The sequence below is a fragment of the Phyllobates terribilis genome, unplaced genomic scaffold (genome assembly GCF_046119375.1).
Source record: "Phyllobates terribilis strain yellow unplaced genomic scaffold, ASM4611937v1 Scaffold_12__6_contigs__length_324123572, whole genome shotgun sequence".
NCBI lineage: Eukaryota > Metazoa > Chordata > Amphibia > Anura > Dendrobatidae > Phyllobates > Phyllobates terribilis.
In genome coordinates this window covers 265,815,522-265,836,691 of record NW_027362772.1, presented here as the reverse complement: position 1 = coordinate 265,836,691, position 21,170 = coordinate 265,815,522, and positions in this window count along the sequence as shown.

The window sequence follows — 21,170 nt, the reverse complement described above, 5'->3', positions numbered from 1 at the left end:
CTCTTTCTTTCACTCTTTCTCACTCTCTTTTACAACAACGTACAAGTCCAATGGTGTGGAAGAGTAGCCCACCACCAATCACTATATTTAGGTACAATATCAAATTCATTCGTTTTTCTTATAGCTGCAAGCACGGGACATGTCATCCATGAGATCTTGCAGGTTTCTTTTATGAACATCCAAACTTTCAGTGGCGTTTGCTGAACTTTTGGGCCCATTACTAAATCCGAGCCTGGGCCCTCCATAGGAATATATGGAGTCTTTGTAGTCTGGTCTGATCTTGACACAAGTTCATCATGAATAAAGTACCCAGCTCCAACAGGCTCACAGATGGAAAAATTCTTTACATAAGGAATGTAGAATATGTAATTTCTTCAGACATACAGGGAAAATCAAGAATATCTCATCCCGATGTATAAACAAGGCACCATGAGAGCTTCTCATAAGATATATAGATGCGTAAGTGACGCGCCCCTGGGCCTGAGTCGCGCAGCGTTGCGCACGCGGGAGCCTACCCGGAGCCGGATCAGATGGGGGTAGTAGTCTCGTGGCGGTGACCCGGTCCGTGCCCAGGGAGTCAGACTAAGTGGCAGTCTATTAGCAGTAGATGGTGGATGACTACGCCACCTGTTGAATGCAGCTATGGAGCTGCCGCTGCAGGGCAGACCGCTGAGGCCGGTGGAAGGATGGTGCAGCGTGATAGTATAACCCCCAACGGGAGGGGTATGGCCTCAGGGCAGCCGACGTAGGCGATGGGGGTAGCAGGAACCACTCGGAGACGGTACGGTGTAGTTCAGGGTCTTTACTGGTGACAAAGATAGACCCTCCCGGAGTACTGGCTAGCGATTGGGGCCTGGTCAGTCCTTGAGCAGATGGGATCTCCCCTGGCCAGGCGGAGTTGTAGGCCTCCCAAACTGACTGTACTCTTCTGGCTACCTTGCTAGAGGCGGGTATAAGTAGCCCACGTCCCTGAGTGTACCGTGTGGTGCTCACCCGTATGGCCGGTGACTCGGGGCCTTCTAATGGCTCCCGCTCCACGATGGCGGTGCTGGTCCCACGCGTGTGACCGTGCCTTCGGGTTTCTGGGCCAGAGGACCTGCAATCCCCTGCCGGTCGGTTTCTGCTGCTGGGTAGAGATTAGTCCCCACAGCCTCGGACTCCGGGTCCGGTGATACTTCTCAGTCAGGGCGAGCTCTGCAGCTGCCAGCCCCTGACTCCTTGTAACACTGCTCCCACAGAGCTCCTGATGTTCTGTTCCTATATTTGCTTCTTTTCTCTGTCTCTACTTCTTCTCTACTCACTAACCCTGCCTCAGCCCTAGGTTTATATAGGGGAAGTTCTTCCCCTCCCAGGACTGGGCAGGAGGTGTGGCATGCATAGGATCCCTGACCAAGAGACCTCCCACCTGCTCTCAGACGTAATATCTCTATCACTGTGGCAACCAGACCCCTGGGGTGTCACATTCCCCCCTAGTGAAATTTAGTACTCCGGGACTAAACATATTTTAGAAAAACATAACAAGATATAACAATAACAATACAATAAAGAAACACATAAAGGTGGTCACGGCATGTCCGTAACCGGGTGCAGTCTTTGAAGAAAGCAAGGTGTCCATTTCACCAAAACAGGGAGACGTAACCAGGTAGGGGTCTGTCCTGCCCCGAGTCCTTAACAGTCTTTAGTCCGTCCTGGGTTACGCTCCAACTATGTACACAGGATTCCCGGTAAATCCACCAAAGACTCCTATAAACAACTAGAAACACATAATTATACACAAGCAACAAGAAAAACAGGTAACCACAAATAAAACAATTTATACATTTCAAATCCTCCAACGTGCGGGTAACTGGCCTCTAGTGGCCCTAGTGGACCTACGGAGCTGACTGTCTAGCCCTGAACTACAGGGTGTAGGAGCTGTCAAGGGTAAACTGGGCAGCTGTCTACCGGCTCCTTGGCTCACTAGGGGTACGGCAGGCTCACTATAAGCAGAGGGTTGATCCTCCTGTTCTGCTTGTGTGGAGTCTTCTGCCTCCTGGACCGGCTGCTCTTCCAGCTCTACCTGTCGCTCCGTAGGTGCTTGGGATGCTGGTTGGAGGAAGGTGAGTACGGGTACCACAACTGCGCCATTGACTTGAGTCCAAGACCGAGGGAAGTCTCCGAGCACAGTACTAACCATGTCTTCCCTTTCCTCTACGGGTCGAGGGTCTTCTTGTTCCTCTTCAGGGTTCCGTAGCTGTTCGGGACACTTCTTCAGGTGATCCCGGGATACAATGGTCGTGGTTTCCCCTCCGTCTTTACTGATGGTACAGACCTTTGGGTTGTCGTGGCTTGAGGGCAGTACGGTGTACGGGTCCTTCTCCCACTGGTCGTCCAACTTGTGGAGCCGTCTTTTTCTCTTCAAGACCTGCTCTCCGGGTACCAGGGGAACAGCGGGAGCATACTGGTTGTAAGTTTTCTCTTGTCTTTCCCTAGCCTGACAGAGACTTCGCTCCACACTCTCCTGTACTCTCCGGTACTGCTGCTGCCTCTCTGTGTCCCAGTCTGCTTCTGGTGAAGTGTCCTCGGGTGACAGGACTCCCATTTCCAGGTCAACAGGTAACTTACCAGGTCTCGCCCTCATTAGGTAAGCCGGGGTACAGTTGGTGGAACCTACCGGGATGTGGTTGTATAGGTCCACCAGATCGGGCAGCTTCTCAGGCCACAGACCGCGTTCTTCCAGGGGCAACGTTTTCAGAAGATCCATTACCACCTGGTTCATTTTCTCACAAAGTCCATTAGTTTGCGGATGATAGGGTGTCGTCCTTATCTTCCGGCAGCCATACAGAGTGCAGAATTCTTGGAAGACCTCCGCTTCAAAGGCAGGTCCCTGGTCTGTCAACACTTGGTCCGGGTACCCGTGTGGACGGCAGAAATGCTGCTGGAAGGCTCTAGCTGCTGTTCGAGCTGTTAAGTCCTTGACGGGGACGACAACCAAGAACCGGGAGTAGTGATCCACGATGGTTAGTGCGTAGACGTAGCCACTTCTGCTTGGGGTCAGTTTTACATGATCCAAGGCTACCAGTTCCAACGGCTGCCGGGTGACGATGGACTGCAGGGGAGTCTTCTGGCTGGCACGGTCCTTCCTTCTTAGGTTGCACGGGCCACAGTCTCTGCACCACCTCTCGATGGTTCCCCTCATGCCTACCCAGTGGAACCGCTCGCGCAGCAGGAACTCCAGCTTCTTCCATCCGAAGTGTCCAGCCCCGTCGTGGTATGCCTCCATCACCATGGCTGCGTCTCTTCGTGGCACCACTACTTGCCAGATTAGTTCATGCGTCCGGGAGTTAACCATTCTGCGGCACAACTTCCCCTTGTAAAGGAACAGTCTACTCTTTTCTGCCCACAGTTGCTTGGCTTCCTCCGGAGCGTCTGGGTCAAGGCGAGCCTCTGGCCGAGTCAGCATCTCCTTCACCAGCCGGACGGCAGGGTCACTGTCCTGCGTTTCCGCCCAGTTGTAGTGAGGTAAGGGGTTAAGCGTAGCGCCTTGCTCACTCCTTACCCGATGGGAATACTGGATAGTCCCATGATGGTGAAACGCGGGGAGTTCGACTTCTTCCAGTCCCTCTGGGTCTTCTCCTACGTCCGGTAGGTTTGGCATCCTGGACAGGGCGTCCGCGTTGGTATTGGAGCGTCCTGCCCGGTATTTGATGGTGAACTCGTAGTTGGACAGGCGGGCCATCCATCTCTGCTCTAGGGCACCGAGTCTTGCCGTGTCCAGGTGTGTCAACGGGTTGTTATCCGTGTACACGACGAACCGGGAAGAAGCGAGGTAGTGCTTAAAGCGTTCGGTAACTGCCCACACCACTGCCAGGAACTCTAGCTTAAATGAGCTGTAATTCTCAGGGTTTCTTTCGGTGGGTCGCAGTTTTCGGCTGGCGTAAGCGATTACTCGCTCTTTCCCCTGCTGGATCTGGGACAGCACGGCTCCTAGCCCGATGTTACTTGCGTCGGTGTAGAGGATAAAGGGCTGGCTGTAATCCGGGTACGCCAGGATTTCATCCCCCGTGAGGGCCATCTTCAGCTGGCGGAAGGACTCTTCTTCCAACTTCTCCCATCTGAAGGGCGGCTTCTGGTTCTTGGCCTTCCGGGACTGGCCTATCAGGAGGTCTTGCATAGGAGCTGCCTTTTTGGTGAAACCGGGGATGAACCTGCGGTAGTAGCCTACCAACCCGAGGAACTGCCGCACTTCCTTTACACTGGAGGGACTTGGCCATTCCTTAATTGCGGTGATCTTATCAGGGTCGGGAGCCACTCCGTCAGCGCTCACCACGTGTCCCAGGTACTGCACCTTTGGTTTCAGGAGGTGACACTTGGAGGGTTTCACCTTTAGGCCGTAGCTTGCCAGAGCTTCGAACACTTCCGCCAGGTGTTTCAGGTGGTCCTCATAAGTCTTAGAATATACGATGACATCGTCCAGGTACAACAGGACCGTCTCGAAGTTTCTGTGGCCCAGACAGCACTCCATTAATCGTTGGAAGGTTCCTGGTGCGTTGCAGAGTCCGAACGGCATACAGGTAAACTCGCTAAGTCCCATCGGGGTGGTGAATGCGGTCTTCTCCCGGTCCGCCTCTGCTACAGGAACCTGCCAGTACCCACTAGTGAGATCCAAGGTAGAGAAGAAGTTAGCAGATCTTAAAGCAGCCAAAGACTCCTCTATCCTTGGTAAGGGGTACGCATCCTTGTGTGTGATACGGTTGATTTTCCGGTAATCTACACACATCCTCATGGTGTTGTCTTTCTTTTTGACTAAGACTAGTGGAGCTGCCCAGGGGCTACAGCTATCCCTGATCACCCCAGCCTCCTTCATGTCTCTAAGCATCCCCTTGGCGTGTTGGTAGTGTGCAGGGGGTACGGGTCGATACCTCTCTTTTATGGGAGGATGGTCTCCCGTGGGGATGTGGTGTTCTACCCCCTTGACTCGCCCGAAGTCTAACGGGTGTTTACTAAACACTCTCTCGTACTCTTGAACCACCCGATAGACTCCCTGTTTCTGGTGTGAGGGAGTGGAGTCAGTACCCAAATGTAGTTGCTGACACCAGTCCTCCATTGTTTTCTTAGAGCCGTTACCTTCCTCCGGGTGAGATGGAGGCAAGGGTTCCACAGATTGTATAGCATTTTGGTTGATGGTATATAATTTGGCTAGCGTGGCATACCGGGGCAGGTACACTTCCCTCTTCCCGATATTGATTATGCGAACGGGCACCCTCCCATGGCGTACATTAACCACCCCCCGTGCTGTCAAGATGGTGGGCCTACTGTCTGAGTAAACTGGTTCTACCATTGCCTGGTAATCTCTACCTCTCAGACCAATAGCTGCCCGGCACCAAATCATCATTTCACTTTTTGGGGGCATGGCAATAGGGAAAGGGTCACACATTCTCACGCTACCAATCTCACCGCCGGAGAGTTCCACCTGTTGCCGTCGCATCAGTGCCCGGATCTCTTTTTGGAGCACTCGCTGCTCGCCGGAGCTGGCGTTCTTGGCAACCTGCTGTAAAAGGAAAATCACCTTTGCAAGACAATTTTCAATTACATTAGTTCCTAGAGTTATCTTTGGGTGACTCTCGTGTTTGTCAATGTCTACAATGATCAGTCCCTGTGCTGCCAGTTCAACTCTACCAATTTTAATGGTCACCTCTTTAAATCCGATCTGTGGCACGGGCTGACCATTGCTGGCGATGATACTCAAATCGTCGTCAGGGTAGCGGGTAATATCCGAGTCATTCCAGTACTGCTTGAAGAGCACGTACGGGATGGTGGTGACCTGTGATCCGGTGTCCAGTAGGGCACTCATAGGAATGCCATCCAGTACCACAGGCAAGACTGGACGTCCGCCCACATATTTGTCGCGCCAGTTCGATGGGCCTGATGATCTTTTTCCTAGGGGTTGGCCCTCTACCCTAGGTTGTGATCGTTTAAAGGACAGTACCTTGCCATATGTCCGGGTTGATTGCAGCGGCGGCAGATGGGTTGTCCGTCCTCGTTGTATCGGTCGCTGGGTCTTCCTCTGGCCGGTGGGGTCCTCCTTGGTCGACGCCACGGGATGTCCTCCGGTTCGGATGCCAGCTGGATCTTCCCTGGAGTGGAAACCTGTAAAGACTGCACAGTTCGGGTTAGCGCAGCAACGCTTTTAGCTAGCTCTTGGACCTGATGGTGCAGGTCTGGAGCCGAGTCATTGTTCAAAGCCTGCGCATCAGCTCCCACAGGCCCTGCCGACAAGGGCGCCGCCTCCTGGTGGTAGGTGGTAGTGGGGCGTCTGTGGGTCACAACGCCACCTGGTGCCGGTTCTCGGAGCACCCGGATGGCTCTGTCCTTGAACTGTGCAAATCCCAGATGAGGGTCCTGTAAGGCCATTGCCCGCAACTGGGTTCGGTGGGCATTGCAATATAAACCCTCTATAAATTGTTCAGTTAACAGCCTGTCCTCGTCTCCCACGCCGTCAGGGTCGGTCTGCTTAATGGCCCTCAGGGCCTCTTGTAGGTTCAGGGCATAGTCCCTTATACTCTCATGTGCCCGCTGTTTGCACCCGTAGAATCTAAGCTTGATCTCGGCTGAGGTGCGGGTATCAAAGGTGTCCCTCAGCCGTGTTAGTATCCCTGCGACAGTCCTCCTCCCAGGTGACCAGGACTTTACCTCCCTTTGGGCTGCCCCGGTTAATTGGGCCACCAGGATGCTCACTTTTTGCTCTTCTGTGAGGGGGTACACCTGGAAGAGGCTATCCAGTTTTTCTCTAAAGTCCTGCAGGGTATGTGACTCCCCTGAGTACTGGGGTAGCCAGGCTGCCCCCGGGATATAGGGCATGGTGAAAGGCATGACCGCCACAGCGGTGGCGCTGGCGGGGGTTGGAGCAGTGAAGCTCTCCTCCGTATCCGACATCCTTCTCCCCCCTAGTGGACCGTGGCCTACCTTGCGATGATCCTCTTCCGTAGGCCGCGGCTCCGCAGTGGATCGTCAGGGTTGAGGACCTTCCGTCGCGCTCCTGTGACGTCGGCGTCTGCTGGGCTCCTTCCAGGACCTTACGCAACGTCCGGACGTGAGGCGGGGCTTCAGTTCTCGCGCGCTTTCGGAGTCCACGCCCCTCTTCTTCCCGCGCGGCGTCTTCAAGATGGCGGCCAACGGCGGGAAAACTCCACGGATGGCGGGAAGAAGGCTGAAGATGGCGCCGGATGGCGGGAATCTTCACGGATGGCGGGAAGAAGGCTGAAGATGGCGCCGGATGGCGGGAAAACTTCACGGATGGTAAGTTTTAAAAGTCTCTTTTTCAGGCACTCAGTACCCGGTGGTTGCGGGCACGAAATCCTGCCGACTACGCCAAAAGTTGACGCGCCCCTGGGCCTGAGTCGCGCAGCGTTGCGCACGCGGGAGCCTACCCGGAGCCGGATCAGATGGGGGTAGTAGTCTCGTGGCGGTGACCCGGTCCGTGCCCAGGGAGTCAGACTAAGTGGCAGTCTATTAGCAGTAGATGGTGGATGACTACGCCACCCGTTGAATGCAGCTATGGAGCTGCCACTGCAGGGCAGACCGCTGAGGCCGGTGGAAGGATGGTGCAGCGTGATAGTATAACCCCCAACGGGAGGGGTATGGCCTCAGGGCAGCCGACGTAGGCGATGGAGGTAGCAGGAACCACTCGGAGACGGTACGGTGTAGTTCAGGGTCTTTACTGGTGACAAAGATAGACCCTCCCGGAGTACTGGCTAGCGATTGGGGCCTGGTCAGATGGGATCTCCCCTGGCCAGGCGGAGTTGTAGGCCTCCCAAACTGACTGTACTCTTCTGGCTACCTTGCTAGAGGCGGGTATAAGTAGCCCACGTCCCTGAGTGTACCGTGTGGTGCTCACCCGTATGGCCGGTGACTCGGGGCCTTCTAATGGCTTCCGCTCCACGATGGCGGTGCTGGTCCCACGCGTGTGACCATGCCTTCGGGTTTCTGGGCCAGAGGACCTGCAATCCCCTGCCGGTCAGTTTCTGCTGCTGGGTAGAGATTAGTCCCCACAGCCTCGGACTCCGGGTCCGGTGATACTTCTCAGTCAGGGCGAGCTCTGCAGCTGCCAGCCCCTGACTCCTTGTAACACTGCTCCCACAGAGCTCCTGATGTTCTGTTCCTATATTTGCTTCTTTTCTCTGTCTCTACTTCTTCTCTACTCACTAACCCTGCCTCAGCCCTAGGTTTATATAGGGGAAGTTCTTCCCCTCCCAGGACTGGGCAGGAGGTGTGGCATGCATAGGATCCCTGACCAAGAGACCTCCCACCTGCTCTCAGACGTAATATCTCTATCACTGTGGCAACCAGACCCCTGGGGTGTCACATAAGCACTTATATATCTAAGTGATCTATACCCATCTCTATTAGCTCATCATTTCTACATCTGTCCGGAAGCCATATGATAATATGTAGCTCTGAAAGAAATTTTCCGCCATGCCTCGTAGATCCATGGGTAGCCTACATGCTATGTTATGCTATGTTATGTAATTCCATGGTGCATTTCTAATACATTGTTAGACGTGAATGGTAATGCATTGGACCATAACTTATGTCGTGGTTACTATATGCCTGAAAACCAATATGTAATAAGATATCCGTGCAAGACAAGGAGCTGCCACGTATTGGGCATGGTAACACCTTGTACTGTCCGTCGTCTGTCACTCACTGTAAATATGCATTGTTTTATTATATGGGTCAGGAATAAGGAAGTTGGGTCAAACAATTTATTTTTAATTGTTTCTCATGAGACGTGATACAGTACACTGGTGGGAGTTGACTTTCACATTTTTTAGGCCTCTTACTGTATGCACTAAATCAGCGTGTGTGAAAGCACAAGGTAATGCGTGGAATGTGAAACCAAACTGCAGTTTGGACTCTGTTGACCCCTTTTGCTGAGTCAGTGAATCCACAATATTGTCAAGGGCTCACTAGATGAGATGGATCCTCTAAGCCCAAAGTCCGCGTGGGCACACTGCCCACCGGTTTCGATGCAGCAGAAGGGTGAGGCATACAGAACAGGAGAACATTAGCAGAGGTACTGGAAGCTGCAGGCAGACAGGAGGCATCATGGATTCTGGAGTCAGGTCGCCTAGCTACTGGAATCCGCAGGTGGTCAGGAGACGTTCTGGAAGCCACAGACGGACTCGTTGCAGAGGTACTGGAAGACAGGAAATAGGTAGCAGAGGTCCTGGAAAACCACAGACAGGTAGCAGATATCCTGTAAGCCACAGGTGAATAGGAGATGTCCCTTTAGCTGCAGGCAGACAAGTAGCAGAGGTCCTGGAAAACCAGAAACAAGTAACGGAGGTAATGTAAGCCGCAGGCAAACTGGAGATGTACGAGGGAGATTGTGAAGCAGCAGGCGTACATGAGACATCCTAGAAACCACAGAAGGACACATAGCAGAGGTCCTGAAAGACCAAGAACTATCAGCAGAGCAGACGTTCTGGAAGCCGCAGGCAGACAGCAGACGTGCTGGAAGCCGCATGTAAACACATAGCAGAGGTCCCGGAAGGAAGAAAGGAACAAGTAGAAGAGGTTCTAGAACCTGCAGGCAAACAGGTAGCTACGGTTCTGGAAGGAGCAGGCAGCCAGGAGACGTCCTCGAGAGCGCAGACAGCGAACTGTGTACAGACAAACTAAAAGTTTTAATACCAAAACACATGTGTGTATTTTGGAAGGCCTTATTTAGGTTTAGCAAGTCTAGGAAGTTCAACACAAGGGAGAATGCCGGGCTACTTGCAAAGCCCAATGTACCCCCATCGATCAGCTGTCAGCGCCTTGTAAACAGCACTCCTCTACACACACTGTTTAGTGGGCATTACGAGGTACTGCAGATCAGCTCCATTTTCTTCAATGGGCGCTGAACTGCAGTACCCAGGAATGGCCACACTGTTTAGTGGCCATTATGAGGTACTGCAGACCAGCTCCATTTTCTTCAAAGGGCGCTGAACTGCAATACCCAGGAATGGCCACTAATAAGTGTATGGCTTCATTCACATCCGGCTGCCGTTGAAGGTATCAGAACCCCAACAATCTTATATTGATGATTTATCCTGAGGATAGGTGATTAATATCAAAGTAGAGAACAACCACTTTAAGACTTGACAAACATTTTTTTCCTCTGTGAGTCTTCATATAAACCCAAAGACAAACAGAATTTCATTATGGGCTTAGCAGGCTATTGGCGTTGTGTTCAGAATCCATGTAACACGACCTTGGATGGATAACACAAGTTCATTCAGTATGAAAAAGAGTTACAGGGGTACATTTTGGTCAACTAAAGGCTGAATAATCTGGGTGAGACTGCAAAACCTACAGTTAAACCACTGAAAGAGTGAATGGAACCAGAAGAATATATGTTTCATAAGTGGAGATGAAGCTCAATACAAGGCAAACCTGGTTAGATGCTTGGGGCCATTGTAGGGGTATCACTATACTAGATGCTTGGGTTGTAGCCACATCTTAGCCATGGAGACTAGGAGGGGCCAAAAGGTCCCTTTTGACCCATAAAGAAGACCAAGGCTATTAAAGAACCGTGATAGTTGGAAGCCCTTTTAGAGATTTTGCAATGAGGATCATGAGCTTCAGGTTACACCACTAGTTCCATGGTAATTTGGGTAAAGTTGTTTTTATTTTCAAAAACCAAGGGTAAGACATATAGAGGCTGAATTTTTACCCCTACAGTTTCCAGAATGAACAGCTTAGTCAGTACAATTCAGTCGCTCAGAAGCTCACATACCCCGCCTTCACCGAATATACATTCATTCTACACAAAAGACTAAGAAATCCAAATCAGATATTATAGAATGGATAAAGTCAGAAGAGACATCATGATTTCATGTAAGAATTAACCTGGAAAAGTTTCTTTTAGGAAGAACCTATGAGAGGTATAAGTCAATAGTTGCTAAATATATGAAGATATCGAGTGCCACCTAAGTATGCCAACCGGCAAATAATCTTGACTGAGTTGAGTGTTTCATAACAGATGTAGTTTAGTACAACCATGAATTTGATACATTTAGTGATAAGAGATGTGAAGTCAGGATCTGTCAGGAGTTCAGAGTTGGAAAGTCTTTATATTAAAAGACATACAAATCATTGTGATGACTTTTTCCTATCATGATATGGAGTTTGTAGGGTGGCTATTTCAGGGCTCAGCTCACTTTGGTCTCTTCCTCAAGTATTTTTGCCCATTAGCAAAGAACAGTGGAAAGAAAACTCTTACGAAGCTTGTTTAGAAGTTTGGGAACCTCAAGGGGAACAAGCATTGCCCTTTGAGGGCAGTGATTGACTAAAGTGGTGACATGATTGATAGACAATCATGATTTCATAACTGTAGGACCAGCAGGAGAAATAATAGGTAAGCATGAACAGCACTTGGTTGTGGACTTTAATCCCACCCTTGTAAATGTTGGATGCGTGATTAAAGCTTTAAGGAGCAGGTTCAATGTCTGTCAGTCAGAGATAGCCAAAAAACCCAAAAAGAAGACAGAATTAGTTTTTAATTAGTCTTATTTACCTTTTTCCAGTATCCATAATGCTTAATGGACACTATTTAGTAAATAGACCCGACAATGGACCCAGTGATCACATTATTACCAAAACCTCCTGTCATGCCAGAGCTGCTAAGCAAACCCAATCAGATCTGACTAATGAGACCCTAATGGCACCAGAGAGGGTTAATTTTTGGGGGAGTGGGGTGGGTGTAAACTATGAATGACTGAGTTTCAGTGGAAAACTACAAACTTGAAAAGAATATGTGAACTGTGAATATTCTCCAGTGGTTTTATTTTTGGTATCATGGGGATATAGTGTGAAAAAAAAGTTTATGCAAAAAATAGTTACAAAAACGTATTAAAAAATAAACTTCAAATAAAGAAAAACTCACAGCCAAAGCCAAATCAAACCGTTCCATTAAAGTTGGCTCAAATCAATCCATCAGTCATGTCAGGAATCTGTGGTCGTTGGATGGGAGCTCTAAGAACCAACTTTTACGTCCTTCGCAGCTCTTGTTTTGATTAGCCGGGCTAGCGCAACATCACATGTATGTTTTGCCGCAATGATGATGTCATGCCAGGCTGTCTAATCACAAAAAGAAAAGCGGATGTTGTCAGGTAAGAGGTGGTTCTCAGGGTTCCTATTCAGCAGCCATAGATGACTGACGTGGTTGTTGGATTGGGTCTTGCAAATTGATTTGTATCAACTCCAGTCCCCATAGCAGATCACTGTCCACAATTCATAAAATATATAAAAGTTCATTGAAGTGGAAATTTGTAAATTAAAAGTTTTGCCGTAATTTTGTAAAAGTTTTTATAGATTATAGGCGCTGCATAGTGTTGCCAATCGCGCAAAACTTGTGGATGAGCTGCAATCACAGAGCTGTGTGGGCTCAGTTGTAAGTCTAAGGGTCTGTACATCTACTATCACAGACAAAACCTAAGATAAAAACAAAATGATCAAATACCCTGCAGTAAATATATAGATAACAATAGTGCACAAAAAGCCATCCCACCACGCCAAGGTGACCCTATTCGGGATGGTCCTAACCCTAGTATTAAAACCTTAACATACAGTATGTCAAATGACGTAAATGTGAATAAGGGCCACGCAGGACTAAGACCCTGAAAAATGGACACCCAGCCATGGGAAGCTATATAAACATGATGTCCAGCTTAAAGAAAATGGAGGCCATGGGGTCTCTGTCCTGCTCGGCCCTTATTCACACTTACATCATTTGACATATGGTAAGGTTTTAATACTAGAGGTTAGGACCATCCTAAATAGGGTCACCTTGACGCGAAGGGATGGCTTTTATGTTTTTTTTATTAAAATTATGTTAACTAAGTACCCTATGATATTTTCATGCACTATTGCTATTTAATTATTTACTGCAGGGAATTTGCTCATTTTGTTTTTATCTTAGGTTTTGTCTGTTTAGTGGCCAGTGTGAACATGCGCCTACATGCTGCATGCACACCAATTTATATTCCAGTTCATCTCTTTAGGTTTTTAATCCACTATCACAGAGAGGTGTATGGACCCATAGACTTACTATTGAGCCCGTACTCCGCTTTTTGCACGCAGCTTATTCAGGAGCTGTGTACTACAGAGCGATGTTTTGAGTGGGGGACCACTACTTGTCAGCAACACTGTGCAGCACCTGTAATCTATAAAAAACTTTTTCAAAAGTTTAAAAACAATAGATACACTCTATAGCATAAAAATACTATAGAATAAAAATAATATGTTTTTGCGCAAATCACTTCTAATTTTGATAAAAGAGATAGTAAAAATAACTAAGCATCACAATAAGGGGGCGGACAGACGGGTTGACACATTAATAAATTTTATCATAAGAAAATCTCTTTACGGATGAATATATAACCTAAATATAGACGTGTTCTCACATTTGTAGGCTCTTCTCTGTATTCTGGAAATACTGGTTCTGACAGAGCTGATCGTGAACTTTCATTTAATGAGGTCGTCGTCGCATCTTATCAGCTGATTGTTCTGTCGCTCCTTTGTTGTTTGCCGACTTGACATTTATCGCCTTGTTTTCTGTTCCTATAGTTATAATAGGATAACTTGACTTTAATTCCTGCAACATCTATAAATGTGACCACCAGGGATGGATACAACTAATTATCATTTATCTGAATGCTTGGTATGCGAGAAGGAATATATGAAATCATGGAAGAAATGTGTTCACGGCTGTGTTTAGTCTGATTCTCATACGGATGTCCACATTTTAACTGGTAAATCCAAGTTCTTAAAAGGAACGTACCCAAAAATACAGTACCTTTTTAGGTCATTTTCACCTAATTCTTAGGGGGATCCCCTTTTCAGGATTAGGATCAGTAACTGTCATGGGTGTATCAAGTGTGACAGACAGTCACTCTGGATCCAGCTGTAGAAGGTCACTGCGCTTGGCATTGCAGACACCTTCTTGATCCTCTCATCTCTGCAGTCTAGTGATAGCCTTCTCATTTTATGACCCAGCAGTGACTTCCACCTTCTGTTGCTAATTGACACACCCTTGCTTGGTAGTTGAAAACTCTCAGTGTCTCCAGAGAGTCGCCGGTGATAGTTCTATGTTCCACTGTCCATGCCTGTAGTACTAGTAGTCGGCTAGTTTCTTTTGGACTTCCCTTGGAGGACAGTTGGCGTCATCTCTCTGGTGTCTTCTCAAGCTAAGTGTATCCCCTTTGCTTGTTTACCTTGTTGTCTTAGTTTGTAGTGGAGCCTGAGTAATGTTTACCCCGTCCCCTCCCTACCTAGGGCCTAGCTCTAGGGACATTCAGGGATTAGGTTTCCTGCTCAGCAATAGGTGCGGAACCTATATAGGGACGATAGGGTAGTCAGAGTGATATTAGATCTGTCTAGGGGTCTCCACTCCCCCTTTCCCTAGTGTGGGGCTCCCTTCCCTCTCTTCCCTTCGTTGTACACTTGTTCCTTCCCTCACCTTGCGTGACAGTAACAAAGAGTGTCTCGGTCTCTGGAGGACCTGTCCTGTCCTGCCTAACACAAACAACCCTTTGGTTTCACTGGGGATGGTGTAATGCTGGATCTTCCAGCAAAAAAGGTAGTTTATGACTTGCTTACTCTTCAGCAGTTCAGATACCAGAACTCTACCCGAACATGAACCCGTGCCCCATAGAAGTAAATGGGGACCAGAACTTTGGTGCTGTAACATGGTCGTAGTTAGGGCCAGGGGAGCTGCAAAAGTCTCTCTCTCTCAATGTTCGGAGCTCAGCACCGGACTTGTCCAGTACAAACCGCAAACTTTACGGTTTGCTCATCTCTACTCTTTAGTCAAGCTGTCAAAAAGTGCATTCAGCTGTTTGAGAGAAATCACATTTTTCAATAAAAACCCTGTAATTCTGTTGTGGTCCAGCTCTTTAGACCCCCACCGATCGCTCTATAGACAGAAGTGCTGAGGTTTTGCATGAGCATTTGCACAGTGCTGTATGGACCATAGATTTTCCATTGAGCCTGTACAATACTGTGCACTCGCTCATGGCTGTTCGATTCCGCACAGTTTTAATGAGTGATCGGTGGAGGTCTCAGAAAACAAAACCCCATTGATTAATGGGACAGTTAGGAACCTACAACATATTGCAAAAAAAAAAACCTTTAAAAAATGTATTTACATTTTAAGGAATGACTGAAAAAAAACTTTTTTTCAAGATAGAAGAGTAGGAAAACTTGAGTGACTCTGTGTACCATATACAAGACTGTGTACTGGACAAACTATAGGCGAGTTTGGATGCCTTAAAGGGGTGATCCGAAGTCAAATTAAATTTTATTGTACATCCCCATCTAGTTAGTGCTGTAATCTAAGCTACTTTCTAATGTATTTGTATTAACGCCGGGTATTCTGACACCGCTCTGTTGCCGGCTGATTATTACTGATCTGAGCCGACAACATAGCGGACGCTGTCACTGTGCAGATCGCACAGATCGCAGGGAGGGACACAGCAGGGACGAGCACAGCCCCTCATACAAGTGTCACTGATGACGCTTCTTTTCTGGGATGGGACGGGGGCTACGAGTGTCACTGATGACGCTTCGTTTGAGTATCCCAGCATGCACTGTGATTCTGAAACCTCCTCGACGTGATCACATGACACTGATGGTGTTACACACCTGTCCCAGGTATTACTGGCTCCACTCCCTTCCTCTGGGTCCGCTGCCCTCTGTTGTGCTCCACGTCAGTTTTGCTATAACATCATCTCCCTAGGCTTATTCAAGGCCCATTGACACATACACCTATTTCATGGGATTGAGACTCCAGTGTTCCTTGTTTGGTATGCTCCATTATCTCTACTACTGTGTTTCAAATAGACTAACAAATGTATAATAATACATGAGGTGAGGAATATAACCAACATCTAACTATACAAAAAGTTCCCCCCAATAAAAGATAATTTTTATAACAGGTAAACTACAGGACTGAGCAGGTCAGGATACAGGGCAAAGGAGGACCTGATACTTTCCGTAAGAAATGCAAATCCACTTCATTTGATGAGCCCTAACAGATGGGTTAACATGGCTGCCCGATGCAAACTAAGGGTCCCCGTTGCTTTAATCTCTGTATCCATGTGAAGCTCAGCCATGAGCTGAACTTCATGGAAGACCGTGATTTACACAATATACTGTGCAATTCTGTGCTATAGTAGTATATCAAAAGATTGATGGTTTATGTCCCCAAATCACCCCCCTTTTCCCCGTTAAAAGAAATTAAAAATAAAAAAAAAAACTATTTGGTATTGCTGCAGGCACAAAAAGTCTGGTCTAAAAACATATAAAACTAATTAACATGTACGTGTAACGTTTTTCTTTAACGCTGTAAAAAGAAAAAGAATCGAAACAGATCTGCGTTTTTTGGGTCAACACATCTCCCTAAACAACACAAAAACAAGCAATCAAAACATGGTAAATACCTCAAATTATTATCAATAAAAAGTAAACCCTAACATAGTTCTATTGATGAAAAAGTTTATGGGTCTCAGAAAATGGCGACACGAACCAAATTATTTTGTTTTTACAAATTTCTGAATTGTTTTCACCATTTAAATGGAAAAAAAAATCTGTGCAAGTTTGGCATCACCGTCAATGTATGAACCTGGAGAGTTACATTTATTGGTCATTTTTACCATACAATGAATACAGTAACAACAAAACACAACAAACAATGGTGGAATGATTTTTTTTTTCACCATTTCATTCCATTTGAACTTTTTTTTCCTGTTTTCCAGTACATTATATGGTAAAATGAAAAATGGCATTCAAAATTACAACTCATTCCGCAAAAAACAAGACCACTTAGGCGTATGTATATGGAAAATTAAAAAAGTTATGACTCTTGGAAAAAGGAGAGTGAAAAACGAAAGTGCAAAAATGAAAAATGGAAGAGGTTGGAATAGATTAAAGGGTAATAATAAAGCTAAATTATATTATAGCAAAAGCTTGTTGAATTACTAAATTATAAAGCTTGCTAATATACTTCATGTTTGGAAGGTGCTCCGACCTACACCAGACTCAGTTTTAAGCCCCCGCACATTTCCTGTATATGAAGGGGGCTGGCTGACAGATAATGTTAATCGCTAAGCCAGCCCCCTTTGCCATCAAACACACAGGTCTTGGACACTGGTTCAAGTACTAACGCACTAAGACCAGGGATCACAGGTTTAGGACTGGCCAAGCAAGGACCAGCAAGGACCAGGGATACGGATTCAGGACTGGTCACACAAGGACTAGGGAACCTAACAACTCACTAGTTGCACCACTAACACACTAATGAAACTCGCTGCTTCGGCCCCTCCCTATTGGGGAAGGTGCCTTTTATACTAAATGCCTCCCAGCCATTGGCTGAGGGCATTTTACTATGTGCGCCCTTACGCGCCCAGGGGATGGGGACGACTCGGCGCCCGGGCCTTGTTGTTGCCTGACCTTGGGGGATGTCACTGTGGTCGGCTTCCGGGCCCGTACCTTGGGGTCACTCTTAAAAAGAAGGGGGAAATGTTCGTGACGCCACCCGTGGTGTCTCGTGAGGATCACCAGCGCTGCTGCAGTCCTCTGAGGCCGGTGGTCAGGCAGCTTAGTTGGTGCGGCTCCCCACAAGTGGAGTGGGGCCTCAGGGCAGAGTAAGGAGGAGAGATGCAGGACAGAGAGGACCCAGCTGGGTCAGGAGAAGAACAGGCACACTCACAACAGTTCACTTCAGTACCTTTACTGGTGGTGTTTTCAGGCACGATCCAGGGCACTGTAGGGTGAAGGGTGCATTTCAGGACTCTCCCCAGTGAGCGGGTGTGGGGCCTCCTGTTTCTTGCCTTTTCCTGGTAAGTTTATGACCTCCCTGGAGCTAGGCCTAACTTGGTCTCTGTCTGGCACCTGCTGACCTGGTGGTAGGGCCTTCTGTTGGAGATCACACTCCCTGCTCTCTTGGGCCTCTGTGATTCCTGACCCTGGGATAACAGTCAGCTTCTGGTATTCCTGGGAAATGTAGTTTGCCAGGGGTTCCGGTTGTTTCTGCTGGTCCTAGAGATCCTTGCAGACACGGACCCGGTGTCCGGTGTATGGTCTTGGGGTGAGCTGGCTAAGCTCCTCTGCCCCCTATGTAGCTCGCTTACTCCACTCACCTTCGGCCACGCTCGGGGCCCTCGCTAGGCTTCACATTGGCAGTAGGCCTCGCTACTCTTCACCGCTCTTATGGCGTCGGCACGCCTTGGGCTCACTAACTTGAGCTTCACTCTAGGCTTTCTCACTAGAGGAACTGAACTGAGAACTCTGGCCCTCTCTGGCTCTCAGCAGGAACTCTGTTCTCTAGACTGAGCTCGACTCTGTATTCAGACCTGTACTTGCTGAACTCTCCAGAGGAACTGCCTGCCTAACTCCACCCTCTGTATATATAACCCTATCCGGGCTCCCTCTGGTGGTCTGAGGTGGTAGGGTGGAGGTGTGTGTATGCTATGAGGGCCTCTTGTGGAGAAATCCGTCCATGCACCACTCTAGTATCTGTGGCACCAATGCGCAGCAGGGCGCCACATTCCCCCCTAGCAAAGCTCAGTACTCCCGGACTGAAGTACTTTTTATAACAACAATAACAACTCTTCCCTTTACGGGAGGCACTTTGCTTGAACGTTACATATAAAACATTATAAATAATAAATAGATATGTACATATAATAAGCAACCCCAGAATTCAAGTCTCTTCCGGCGAGGTTCCTCGACAGGATGTCCATCTCACAGGGTAGAGTACTTGGTAGCTTGAGGGACCTGTCCCAAACCCTCCACGAAGGCCCTGGGGTGGCTGCAGGGCATGGCGATCCTGAGTTGGACCTCCGTTAGTGCCACACCAGACAGGTTTTTCTTCTGAGGTCACCTAAAGGGGCACTCCAGGGAGTGCAATTATTTACAAGAAGCAGTTTTTGGGCTGCACATAGTCCTTAGCCACAAAGTTCTTTAGGTACCCTAACGGGTAGTTAGAGGCAAACAAGAAAAGTGTCCATATCACTTAGATTGTCCATTAGAAGGCAAAACACAAGTTAATAAATACATATATGAAAATACACAATATAATACCCCAGGGGCAACTATCTACACTGTCAGAGTTTCAGAATGGAGTACTGCTTCTTTAGGCTCCTCCGGTACGGTGAGAGGCGCTTCTTCTTGGGGCTTTAGCAGGTCTGGACACAACTTCAGATGGTCTCTAGATACCGTTGCAGTCGTTATTCCTCCGTCTTTACTAATCAAACAGGTCTTCTTGTTATCAAATCTTGAGTTTAACACAGTGTAGGGTTCTCTCTCCCACTGGTTATCAAGTTTGTGGTTTCTCCTCTTCCTCTTTAACACCACTTCTCCTGGTGTGAAGGGTTCTGCGGGCGCACTTTTATTGTAGTGGGCTTCCTGCTTGTCTCTCACCCGAGTGAGACTGTCTTCGACACAGGTCTGTACTCTTCTGTACTGCTCCTGTCTGGTTGTGTCACAGTCCTCAGCGGAAATATCTGCTTCTGGTTCTACTACACCAAGCTCCAGGTCCATGGGCAACTTCCCGGGTCTGGCTCGCATGAGATATGCTGGAGTACAATTGGTGGAACTCACAGGTATGTGGTTGTACAGATCTACCAGGTCAGGTAGTAGGTCTGGCCACTGATTTCTCTCCTCTAGTGGTAAGGTCTTCAGCAGGTCGATGACGATGTTGTTCATCTTTTCACAGAGACCGTTGGTTTGGGGGTGGTACGGTGTAGTCCTGATCTTTTTACACCCGTACAGATGGCAGAACTCTTTGAACAGCTCGGCCTCAAAGGCTGGGCCTTGGTCCGTCAGCTCCTGCTCCGGGTATCCATGGGGTCTGCAGAAGTACGCTTGGAACGTCTTCGCTGCTGTCTCTGCCATCAGATCTTTGACGAGGGAGACCACCAGGAAACGGGAGTAGTGATCCACCATGGTCAGTGCATAGGAGTATCCTGACCTGCTAGGTGACAGCTTGGCATGGTCCAGGGCCACAATCTCCAAGGGATGGGTTGCAGGGGTGCCTTCTGGCTGCTGTAGTCTTTTCTTCTGAGGCTACAGGGTCCACAGTTTTGGCACCACCTCTGAATGGAGCTGCGCATTCCCACCCAGTAGAATCGACACTTCAGCAGGGTCTCTAGCTTTTTCCAGCCAAAGTGTCCCGCCTGGTCGTGGTAGGCCTCCAACACCTTCTGGATGTCTGTCTTGGGCACTACGATCTGCCATACCATCTCATGGGTTTTGGGGTTGATGTACCTCCGGCACAGCTTTTCTCTATAGATGAACAGCCGGCTCTTCTCATTCAACAGCTGCTTGGCTTGGAGAGAAGCTTCCTTCTCCAGGGAGGAACCTTCCTGGGTTATCAGTTCTTTGATACGGCTGACAACCGGGTCGCTGTCCTGGGTCTCCTTCCAGCTGTGGTGAAGCAGGGGGTTTAACGTCTTTCCGCGAGGCCTCCTGGAGGCTCGTTGCTCGTGGACCATTCCATTCCGATGAAAGGCAGGTAGTTTAATCTCCTCCAGGTCATCCACTTCTTCTTCGGTGTCCGACTGGTGAGGCATCCTGGACAGGGCATCGGCGTTGGCGTTTTTGCGGCCCGCCCGGTACTTAATAGTGAATTGGTAGTTTGACAGCCGAGCCATCCATCGTTGTTCCATGGCTCCTAGCTTGGCTGTCTCCAAATGAGTCAAGGGGTTATCAGTGAAGGCAGTGAACTTACTGGAGGCTAGGTAGTGCTTGAACCGCCCAGACCAGGGCCTGGAACTCCAACTTGAAGCTGCTATAGTTCTCCGGGTTCCTCTCGGTCAGGCGGAGCTTCCTGCTTGCATAAGCGATCACCTTCTCTTTGCCATTTTGCTTCTGACTCAATACAGCTCCTAATCCTTCGTTGCTGGCATCAGTGTACAGCAGGAACAGTTGGCTGTAGTCAGGGTAGGCTAGGATCTCTTCGCCGGTCAGGATCTCCTTCATCACCTTGAAGGATTCAGCTTGCTCCTTACCCTACTGGAACAGGGGTTTCTGCCTCTGGGGGACTGTCCTACCAGGAGGTGTTGCAGAGGTGCCGCTTTCTTAGTGTAGTCCTTCACAAACCTCCAGTAATACCCGACTAGTCCCAGGAACTGATGTACCTCCTT